This window comes from Thalassophryne amazonica, chromosome 10, assembly GCF_902500255.1.
Source record: "Thalassophryne amazonica chromosome 10, fThaAma1.1, whole genome shotgun sequence".
In the NCBI taxonomy this organism is placed as follows: domain Eukaryota; kingdom Metazoa; phylum Chordata; class Actinopteri; order Batrachoidiformes; family Batrachoididae; genus Thalassophryne; species Thalassophryne amazonica.
In genome coordinates, this window is record NC_047112.1 from 51,639,839 (window position 1) to 51,652,660 (window position 12,822).

Below are 12,822 nucleotides of genomic sequence, written 5' to 3' on the forward strand. Positions count from 1 at the left end.
ATTCCCAGACCACCGCCTGTGTAAAGGAAATCGGGAAGTTAAAAAAGTGACCTAAAACAGGTGTGTTGTTTCCAAAGTGTGTGTCTAGGAAATTGTAAAGTACCTCAAATATGATTCATTCAATAAAAGGCAACTCTTAAAAGTAACTTGTGGGATTTTCTTGTTGGTCAGGGGATGTACAAGACCTTCCTTACCTCAGTACTCCACTTGCAGTCCAAGTACGTCCCTCAAGGTAGTGCTTTTTGGTTAAAAATAACTCGGCCTACAGTATCAAAACCTTCTTGTTTCAAACAAATCTTAGTGATGTCTTTCAGCTTTGTTGCCTCTGTAGTCTCCAGTTTGCTGGCACTCTTCACCTGCTCCGACACCCAGAAAGTGATAAAGGTGTTCTTATCCTGCAGGGCTCAGTCAGTGCAGCGACCTGACAGTATTGACTGTCTGCTCACTAAACATACTACACATACCTGCAAATGATGGGGCACAAATCTATTTTTTTTTTCTTTCTTTTTTTAACATTATGAGAAAAAAAAATCCTAATTACTGCAAAACATGTTTAAAAATTATCTTTATTTGGATATGTTGATAAATGAACTCCAGAGAATTCAGTGAAAGCCAGCATTATTAGATGTAATTATTATTAACTAGGCCATAGAGAAGTCTCTCTTTTAGGCATTAGTGTTCTGATTTATTATTATTTTCTATCCAATTTGCATTTATTTCTTTTAGCAGACAAACACAGTGATATTTGAGAAGTGAAATTAAGTTTCTAGCATTTACAGAATGTGTGCAATACATATTTAAACAAAATTAGGCAGGTGCATAAATTTGGGCACCCTTGTCATATTGATTTGAATACATTTACCACTAATTATTGAAACACAAAATTGGTTTGGTAAGCTCATTGACCCTTGACCTCCTTACACAGGTGAATCCAATTATGAGAAAGGGTATTTAAGGTGGCCATTTGCAAATGTTTCTCCTCTTTGCATCTCTTCTAATGAGTGGCACCATGGGACCCTATAAACAACTCTCAAATGACCTGAAAACAAAGATTGTTCAGCATCATGGTTTAGGGGAAGGATACAAAAAGCTATGTCAGAGATTTCAGCTGTCAGTTTCCACTATTAGGAACATAGTGAGGAACTGGAAGACCGCAGGCACAGTACTAGTTAAGGCCCGAAGTGGCAGGCCAAGAAAAATCTCAGATAAGCTGAATTGAAGGATGGTGAGAACAGTCATAGTCAACCCACAGACCTGCTCCAAAGACCTACAACATGATCTAGCTGCCAGTGGTGGGCACAGCTAACCAAAAAGTAAGCTTCGATAACTGTTAATCAGCTAACTGAAAAGTTACCTTTTTTAACGCTAAACTGCCTAAAAACTTATCGGAAGCTACAGATAACGATAACTTTAAATTTTACCTCCCATATGCTCTCATCGACTAAGAAGCTGATTTTGAGTTTAAACACCGCCAAAGCTTCAAATAGAATCAATGGCGATCACAAACCCAAACAGCAAACGAGCCAGCGCTTGTCTTTGTGTGCCCCTTGCTGTAGGAAAGCATCATTTACCCTGACAGGATACAGTGGTCCCGCAATGAGGCAGAGGTCTTGAAATGGAAAGCAGGTTTGAATTATTGTTTTTCTTTATAAATAAAATTATACCGGACAGAATAACTACATTCATGTAAACTCTTAAAATGTACAAAGTGATATATAACACATATCTGTTCATTTTAAAATAATGCACTAATTCTGAAGATTTGAACATTAACACAGATGAACAAAGGGGTCATCTGTGTTATGGGTAATTAAGTCTCTGCTCATACTGATTGGTTGATTCATTCATTCTATGTAAAACCAACACAAGTGAATCAATGCAACATGTTGGTGTTTACAAATAAATCTGCTTTTGTAAAATATGTCATTTTTTTCATTTGTATAAAAACAAAAAAGAAATCTATCCGGTTAGGGAGACAAGGTTTCTTTCAATAACAAGAACTGTCAAAAAACTTTCTCGTGTGTGGCTGGAGTTGTGTGGCGATAGAAATCACCTTTTGAATGCTTGAATAACGATGTCAGTCGCACAAAGAAATCAAATAGTGAAAACATGTTCGGTGCGGTATCATGACGCATCAATCAGTCGCTCCGTGAGGTGTCATAACATCCGATCAATTAGCAGCTCGGTGCGGTGTTATAACAGATCAATCAGTTGCTCTGTGAGGCATCATAACATCAAGCCTGGTTCACATGGCAAGATAATTAGGCCGATATCGGACTTGATCTTCCCCTTCCGACAATCTTAAGGACGCCCCGACAATCGTGATGATGCTAAATATAATCTTAACAGATATTCCCACTGTGTGTGGTTTGTAAGAGCACTCTCATCTGCTCAGAAGGACGTGAGGAGCTAAATGTGACATGTAGCCAATGTGTGTGTTGTTTTTGCCATGTGGCTGACACCACACACTGTACAACTAAACCTGTCAGATCTATGATTTTTTTTTTTTTTTTTTTAATCTCCACGTGTGTGGTCTCTGAGGTTTTGGAAACCTACAGATAATTTTAAAATCCTGCGGTCGACAACACTGTGATATAACCGGTCGCCAGCAGATGGCAGTGTTCTATACATTTTGACACCGGTTATATCGCACGGCCTGAATCACAATTTAACAGACTTTTCAGCTTTGCGAAGCAACCTGGACTTCTTCTGGCATTTTTACATAAAACAAACACAATAACAACATCTATAAACCCAGAGAATATATCCACGAGAGTTTTAGGCACAATATAGAAAGAGTTTAATGCTGTTGTCCGTGTGGAGCCTGATCAGAGCATCTCAAATGCATTTCTTCTGTCATGAATACCCATAATGCACTGAGCACAGCTGCATGTCCACACTAAAACCTTCAAAATTAGTGCATTACTTTAAAACTAAAACATATATCTGATATTTTCACTTTATAAAATTTCAGACGTGACATTAATTTAAATATCTTGTCCAAAATTAGTTTGGTTAAAATTTTAACCATAAGTTAAAACTGTGTGCCTCTGGATGACGTGGGTGCTATTGCCAGCGTATTAGTATGGGATCAATAGAAATGAGGGTTTTTTTTTTTTCTTTTCTATGACCAGTCCTCCTTTGCCTGCAGAGGATAGAGCGGTTTCTTCTGGAACCAGCTCTTCTCTGTTTGTAGAGGACAGAACTGTGCATCTACTACAAAAAGCTACATTTGCAAAAATGTTAGTGGTCTAAAAATTATCAGACCAAAACCTATTGGAAGATAATTGGTCCGTTGATGGTTTTTAAAGTTATCTGAAAAGCTAATCCGTTAATGAAAACATTATCTTTGATAATTAGCGGATTAGCAGACCTGTGCCCACCAGTGCTAGCTGCACATAGTGTCTCTGTGCATCGTTCAACTATACAGCACACTTTGCACAAGGAGATGCTGGATGAGAGAGGAATGCAGTAATGCCTCCACGCCAGAAACAGAGTCACTTGAGGTATTCTAAAGCACATCTGGACAAGCCAGCTTCATTTTGGAATAAGGTGCTGTGGACTGATGAAACTAAAATTGAGTTAATGGACATAACAAGGGCCGGTATGCATAGCAGAAAAAGAACAGCATTCCAAGAAAAAGATTTGCTACCTTCAGTAAAATTTGGAGGTGGTTCCATCATGCTGTGGGGCTGTGTGGCCAGTGCAGGTACTGGGAATCTTGTTAAAGTTGAGGGTCACATGGATTCCAGTAAATATCAGCAGATTCTTGAGAACAATGTTCAAGAATCAGTGACAAAGTTGAAGTTGCGCTGGGGCTGGATCTTTCAACAAGACAATGACCCTAAACACTGCTCAAAATCTACTAAGGCATGGGTTCTGGAAAGCAATTCCAGAACCCAAGCTTGGTGCAAATCAGAGTGAAATGTTTGACCCCATGATTGACCTTTTAGTACATTTGACCTTACCTGGACAATTCCAGAACACAGCTACATATGTGTACCAAATTTGGGAGACATTGGAGTGAAAAAGTCATAGTTTTGATCTTTAATCCCAATGACCATGTCCTTTACTGAAACAAACACTTTAAGACCAATTTTAACATTTACTGTCATTCACATATTAATTTTGGTGGAAATCAGACAAAGAACCTGAGAGGAGTAGGTGAATAAACAGATAGATAAACCAAAATGTTGACCTTTGACTCGGCGAGCTTGCCCCGGGCCAAAACAACCCCCTTAAGAGCAATTCTGGGTTCAGCATACATACGTGCACACAGCAAGTCTTAACAAACACATACAATCAAACAAGTACAATTCCCCATGTGTCACCTTCCACGTTTGTGTAGAGATGAAATGTCTAAAGTGTTTCGGCCATACGTGGGCATCTTAAACAGGATTAGCTGAACTTTATATCAGCGACACCTCTTTGAGATTGAGAAATCACAGTCTCCCCCAGTTCCTCTGACCACACAGTCCATTCCATGATTGATCGAAAGCCATAATTTTCCAGTGTTATTGTTATCATCACTAATTGATTTGATGATCCATGCATTCCATTAATAATGCAATAGATGGGAAATTAAGAATTTAACCATCTATGTCCATTAATGTGGTGTAATTAATGAATGAGCTACATCTCATTTAATTTAATCAAACCCAATTTTATGCAGTCCAGTTTCAACCCATATATCCCAGAGATTAAGAACCTAAATAATGGGCAAAGTTGAGAAATCTTTTTCGCAGACTTTAGTGTAAAAATGCCTCCACAGACTGTAAATCATCACAGAGATTTACAGAAGAAATCTGCACTTTGCTGCATTAAGCACACAGAAATATACTCATTCTAATGTGTTGCTAAGGATGCATAACATATGTAAATGTAAAAGATCACTTATTTGCACATACAAGCCATTCATAATATAAATTCTCCAAAGCAATGGGGCATTAACTTCTCATGTTCTTTGCTCTGTGTTTAGAAATGCTATGGCTCCCCCTGTTGGTCTGGATGAGGTGAAGACCTATTGGAGGAAAAAGTTACCCGGCTTTATCAAACACAGCTTTATCGCCGAGCGGATCCCATATCCAGGAAACTGGTCCTGACACACTCTTGACACATGAAGCAGTATCTTCGTGCACAATCTGTGAGCTGTGGTTTGCCAAAATGGTACATTTAGAGCACTTAACCATGCCTAATCTCAAATGTCATCAATAGCCGCCTCACACGCCACGGCATCTCAGCTTTTGCATTTTTTTTTTCCCTACAAGAAAATGAGATCAGTTTACCACCATCAAAAGGCGGAGGGAATCCTTCAGTCTCAAGTGTAATCACTGTTTTATTGCAGCTTGAGACAAAAGCAGCTTTTTTGCCGTAACGGCTGAATCTCAAGTGCTGCACTCGGTGTCGGTGTCTGTGACTCACGTTCAAGATATTCAGCTCATTTCTTCGTCTTAAAAACTGAGAGGTTGATGCTTCTGTCTTAACAGATGGACAGCAATAGAGAGTGAAAGTGGCTCTTCGTCTTTGGGGCGTTCCTCCTGATTTCCACAAGTGCAGACAAGTACCATTCTTAATACTGAGTGACATTCACAGCGCAGCTCCGGTTGCCCAAGTTTTACACGTGCGTGTGACTGGAGAATGGATAGAATAAAAGAGAATAGTCTTTATTGTTATTGTACGGGGTTGGGGGGGGAGCTACAATGAAATCGGGGGTGCTCCTGCAGAGCTGCTGTTTACCACAAGATATGTTATACACCACAAAAAATTGTTTAAATGTGAAATATGTACTGTATAGTTATATATAAGCTCTGGAGTAGTGCAAAAAATGGAGGTGTGTATATATATTATAATAGCCAAGTGGCTTATGTGTGTGTGTGTGTGTGTGTGTGTGTGTGTGTGTGTGTGTGTGTGTGTGTGTGTGTGTGTGTGTGTGTGTGTGTGTGTGTGTGTGTGTGTGTGTGTGTGTGTGTGTGTGTGTGTGTGTGTGTGGCTATGGCTTCGATCATGCAAAAACCAAGGAGAGCTGACATTTGCCGTTTGGCATGCATTTGTATTTTGGGTCAAGGATGAACGCTGCAAAAATGGAAAGTTGATTAGCAATATTAGCAATTTTACATAACCAATAAACAATGGATGCTGTGCTGCAATTCACCATGGAAGTTTGGGGTTGTAAGGTTTTAAATGTTGCTATTGTGGTTTATATTAGTTTAACAGTGTTGTTAGTGTTATTGATTTATTGTGTTTTATAACTCAATTGGTTTAGTCAGCTGAGATAAATCTCATGTTGCTCTTACCATGAGTGACTTAAGTTTCATGTTGGTATCATGATTGCAATGTTTAGTGGTTTTCATGTCTTCAGCCACTGTCTTTGTCAAATTAAAACCAGCTACTTACAGCCAGCGTGTGTGCGTGTGTGTGTGCTTGTGTGTGTGCGTGTGTGTGTACGTGAGTGCAACTTCCATCAGGGACAAACAGAGTACAGCTGAAATTAAATTAAAATGAACCTCCATCCCGCCTTCTCCACTGAGTCAGATAATATTCTGTATAATATTCTTGATATTGACAACATGCTGACAGCACACACACATTGTGTTTGTGCCGACATCTTTGGTGTTGATTCTCTAGCCGACTTCTCCGCCGTTATTTACAATTAAGACGTGAAAACTTGTGCTTAGGTCAATTCAGATACGTAGATTTGATTTCTGAAATCAGATTTATCATAACCATTTATCGTTTCACCATCTAAGGCTGCAAATGGAGCATAAATTGGAGCTCCTGTCAATAGAAAACTCACGTCATCAGTCAACTCTGGCTGGTTCCTCTTTTTTTTTTCTCTGTGCTTTGACAGGGAAGGATTAGAACAAAATCAGCCTGTGCTGGACCGCAGTCCCCAGCCGCCCGCCAAGGAAGGCTAACCACGTGGAGCACCCGGCCGCAGAGATCCCCAAACCGGCCAGCAACGCCTCTCATGAGCTCCTTGTCATTACGGACAGCCAGCTGCAGGTGACAGAGAATGATACGAGACGGTGGACACGGCCAACTGGAAACTGCAATCCAGCACGGGAGGAGAGAGTCTTCCCCTTGGTTCTGGCTTTACTGCCTGTTTTGCCTCTTCCGCTCATGATTTCGTTGTAATCCTCTGCTGTCAAAGCAAAGACAAAAAATTTAAAAAAGGAGAATCGGCCAGTGAATCGACAGTGATTACAAGCGCAGAGCATCCATTTTCCACTGACAGCGCGAGACCGCTGCAGCGCGTCAATCTTCCAAGATGGGCAACTCAGCGCTCCATGTCACGTAACCAAAATGCCTGTCTATTATGGGATATCTACTGTATGTTACACACATTCTGAAGGCTGAGATTGTTGCAAATATTTTGATATGCTCGCATAGGCATTATTCTTAAAAAGTACCTTTAAATGGGAATTAATGAAAGTATGGTGAAATCCAGAAAATACTGTATCCCAGAGGATTAATCATTGATTCCATGTTGCAGCCCTATGTAACTGCAATGTGAAATGAAACCAAAATTTATATAAAAAAATCTGGTGCAGTCCTTGATTGGACTTTCAGGTGTGATAGTGCAGCAGCTAAGAGAATATTTAGAGCAAAATTGTGCAAATTATTAAACAGGGTTTTAAAAAGGAATAGTTTGGACCATGTATCATGCTTAGTTATCATGTTATGGGGTAACATATGTCACATGTCATAGAATCCAATGGACGTCGACCTTGTTTGACCTTTACTTTGGAGACCAAACATTCAACACAATCAAAACTATTCCATTTATTAATCCTGTTAGCTCAACCAAAAATTTGCATCACTTTTTACCAAAATTGAAGGAACTTTAACTTTTGACCCGTGTACAAACTGAAACTGACCTTTGTCACCATTTTTGCTGTTTTTACCCCATAACTCCTGATCATTCAGTCATAGATAATCCAAACTATACCTTATTGGAATCTGTACAATCGGACAAATAACACAATGTAGATTTCAAAATGATATGAGCATTTTTCATTTTGACCGCTGTGTAATTCTTCAAATGACCCCTACCTGGCCGCCTATTAAATATTCAAGTGGTCAGTCAGTTTTTTTCAAAAGAGTAATGTCTAAGGAGTATTTGTGCCAACTTTAATGCTTGTGTCACCATTTGCACAATTGTTTCAGTTATCTGCTGCTCTATGATAATGCCCTGAGACACTTGGTGACACATCTACGGATAATACAGCTGAACCAGTTTAACTGGAAAAGTGAGATAGGATTTGCGATATATAAATTTGTTTTAACCTGAGTATTGTCAGCCTTTGTGCATAATAACTGCTTCAATAAACAGCATTTCTATCAAAGAGAAAACAGCAAAATAAGAGTAAGGAATGTGATGAAAATGCATGCCGGTGCAAAACACATTGTCATTGTTAGTGTGTGTCATTGTCAGTGTGTGCACGTATCTTTTCTGCATTGTATTGGTTCTGGCTTACATTTTAGAATCAACAGAAATCAAAAGAGCGATGGCTTGGAAATGCACAGAAAAAGTCCCTGTATGTGAACGCAGCCCAAAAACAAGCAAACCTCTGAACTGAACCCGTCCACTGAAGCCCTCGGTTCTTTGCCTGTCCTAAAAAAGCAGACTGAAATCTTTAGTATCAGCACCCATCTGTCTCAATGCATGTCAGTCAGTGAGCAGAATGAAGGTGAAATGGAAATATGTCTGTGCCGAGGAAGCGGGGGGGGGGTTGGGGACCCACTGAGTAAAACTTGCCCCAGGTGACAGTTTAAACAAACTCAAATGAAGCTCATTGCCGAGAGAGATGCATGCTGGGCTGTGCAGAAACAATGGGCTAATTAAGGCGAGGCTCCCAGTGCAGGGTTCATTTCAAGTCCTTGAATCTCAGCTGGCCGGTGGAATGAGCAACAGTGGGTGTTTTCTTTCCTGATTAGGTTCAGATCAAGTGAGCTGACATAATCTGGCTTTGGTTCTATTTTAATTAATGGCTGATTTGTCTGTCGTAGAGGTGCACTTATGTAGCACGTGTGTAACTCCGTGGTTAGAGTGTGAAATGAACACTACCAATGATTATGCTAGAAAATGTAGAGCCGCGTATTGCTCAACAAAATGGACATAAAATTGTTTAATCTCATAAACCAGAGCAGGTACAGTGGAAGTAGCATTTGCAACACAAAATGGTGATTACATGGGGAAAACGTAAATTCTCTAGAACAAAATATGCCTATGGACAATATTTTATAATCATGCAATGTCAACAAAACCATAATATAGCCTACGGGACTAAAGTGGAGCTTCTTTGATCCCCAATGTCATTTTGATTTAAAATTTTAACATCTCTCGATGTATTCTGACAGGTGAATAGTAGGGGATTTGATAGCTGGGTCAGTGGCCCCATCAAGTTTTGTTTAGCCATGGCAACAGGCACTATGTGCATCAAATGATGGGTCATGCGATGTCAACAAAACCATAAGATAGCCTACGGGGCTAAAGTGGAGCTTCTTTGATCCCCAATGTCATTTTGATTTAAAATTTTAACATCTCTCAATGTATTCTCACAGATCAATCAATCAATCAATTTATTTATATAGCGCCAAATCACAACAAACAGTTGCCCCAAGGCGCTTTATATTGTAAGGCAAGGCCATACAATAATTACAGAAAAACCCCAACGGTCAAAACGACCCCCTGTGAGCAAGCACTTGGCGACAGTGGGAAGGAAAAACTCCCTTTTAACAGGAAGAAACCTCCAGCAGAACCAGGCTCAGGGAGGGGCAGTCTTCTGCTGGGACTGGTTGGGGCTGAGGGAGAGAACCAGGAAAAAGACATGCTGTGGAGGGGAGCAGAGATCAATCACTAATGATTAAATGCAGAGTGGTGCATACAGAGCAAAAAGAGAAAGAAACACTCAGTGCATTATGGGAACCCCCCAGCAGTCTAAGTCTATAGCAGCATAACTAAGGGATGGTTCAGGGTCACCTGATCCAGCCCTAACTATAAGCTTTAGCAAAAAGGAAAGTTTTAAGCCTAATCTTAAAAGTAGAGAGTGTGTCTGTCTCCCTGATCCGAATTGGGAGCTGGTTCCACAGGAGAGGAGCCTGAAAGCTGAAGGCTCTGCCTGCCATTCTACTCTTACAAACCCTAGGAACTACAAGTAAGCCTGCAGTCTGAGAGCGAAGCGCTCTATTGGGGTGATATGGTACTATGAGGTCCCTAAGATAAGATGGGACCTGATTATTCAATTCAATTATACAGGTGAATAGTAAGGGATTTGATAGGTGGGTCAGTGGCCCCATCAAGTTTTGTTTAGCCATGGCAACAGGCACTATGTGCATCAAATGATGGGTCCCACAGAGGGGGAAATACAACCCCAATTCCAATGAAGTTGGGATGTTGTGTAAAATGTAAATAAAAACAGAACACAATTAATTGCAAATCCTCTACAAGTGCAAGTTAAAACTCTACCATGCAAAGCGAAAGTCATACATCAACAACATCCGGAAACGCCGCCGCCTTCTCTGGGCCTGAAATGGACAGACGCAAAGTGGAAAAGTGTGCTGTGGTCTGATGAGTCCACACACATGCTGATCTTTTGCGCAGACCCTTTTCATCCATTAGGTACATTTGGTTTTCACCAGTTTGTTCAATGTCCGACCCATTGTGCTTTAAAATACCTTGAAGTTGATTTTGGCTCAGAATATTGATGTTTCATCAGTTAAGATGCTTCCCCACACCTCTGTGTCCTCTGATCACTCCTTTTTAAAATTCTGAACTTTGTTCATTGAATGACGACACTGTTGTGTCAACAACTTTCCATACTGGACCAGCAGTTATTGCACTACACTTAATATTAGATTACCAGAGGTTCTTGAGTCTCTAGGCAGGATGTCAGTGGACAGCCTGATAGGTTATCTTAATGCAACGCTTGGAGGTCTGCTTGACTCATGGCACTTGTTAATATTAGGATATGCCCCCAGCAAAAACAGAGGCCATGTCCCACTGATAACTCACATGCTGTAAGACATAATTGCATGAATATGGAGCAGAGATGGTGCCTATCAAAGCTGGAGGTTGTCTGTTTTGAATGGGTTAGCTAATTAGCTAATTGATGGGTTAGCTAATTATAAATATAACGACAATTAGAAAGACTAAACGATTATTAACCAAGGGAGAGGGCTGTACGTATACCTTATCTCATGTCTGTTTATGTATCATTATGTACCTTCGGACTCGGGCTGATACAGATACATCGGGGCATGATACAGGGCGTGATACATAAACAGACATGTAATAAGATACTTATCACATGTTACAACAAAAATAAAGAACAAGAACCGGTCCGATATGGGAAAATATCCGACCAGTAATCAGTCACCATATCTCATGGCATGTCGTGATTCAGCATCACAAAATATACATTACTCTATTGGTTCATGATATTGTCACGAAAAGTGCAAAATTCTCATAACGGGAGCACAAATTTATTCTTATACATTCCGTGATGGCTGCACAAAATTAAAAGTGTTGCGCGGGGTCTGGGGTGGTTATGGTTATGGTTAGGGTTAGGGAAAGGAGTAGGGTTTGTTATGGTTAAGGTTAGGGTTAGGGGGAGGGTAGAGTTAGTTACAGTAAGTTAAAAAAAACCCCACCACGAATATTTGAATCATTTTGTGATGAGAGCACGACAAAAAACTAACCTTGTTGTGTCTGATGATGCGTGGACATTCATGCTGGGTTATACAGTCAAACATACAGCTTTACCAGCTCCGCTACGTGTTGCTGCTAAAACAGATATGTTCGTATAACAGCATGAACATTCGCACATCATCAGACACAAGGGGTTATTCCCATTCTAATCCAATTCCACTGTTTGCACGGTTTATTTTTCTGAAGGTAATTTGGTTGCCGAGGCTTACCGTGAAGCAGCGAGTGTCCAACAGCGGTCAGGGCGTGGAGTAATCCATCAAATGTGAAAATCCATCAAATTCATAAAATGTGAAACGGTAATTCTGTATCAGAATCCGCATCAGTACTTTCATACGGTAGGTTAAATTCACCCATTTCGGCCGCGACAGCACGTGACTTTCTCTCACTCTGAGCTAACAGCACTAATAGCTAGCAGCGCGCACAGCCAGTGTTTTGATGAATTGTACAACAGTTCTACGTCTCGACAATACTGCGCATATTCTGTTGTGCGTGCATGCACTGTTGCACGCGGAGGACTGGAATGACATTCAACACAAATGATATCTCCTCAGAACACCGGTCAGGGCTCGGGGTAATACATCTTTGGCCACCGTTCCACAGATATTATAGGCCTAATATGTCACACGATTAACCAATCAGATTCGCGGAAAAAAAAAATGTAATTGGATTAGAGTAATGATTATTATTGTACTTTAATTATTGCAAATGTGAATAAACCCAGATTCCTGTTTGAAACTACCTGTCTGCTAACTATTATAATTTTTCAGTGCATGATTTTATGAACTTTGTTATCATAGTATTAACAATCCTAGAAAATCTTTTATTCACTGGAACAACACTTAAGGTCCATTTTTCCATGCAGCACAAAGCATTGCATAATTGGTATGGTCCAACTGACACAGATGCCATTTACACACTCAGGACCCAGGTTGCGTAAAAAACAAATATAATTGCACTCATTTGTGCAACCATGGTCAAATTGGTCTCAGTGAGGTGTGATCAGGCAAACTGACCGTGCATTGCTTTTGCAAGTGTGACGGAGGCCAGCAGGAGTCGTTGTGCAATAGTAGTCAGTAAGCCTCACTCCCCAACAGTGAAAATGACTCTCTGGA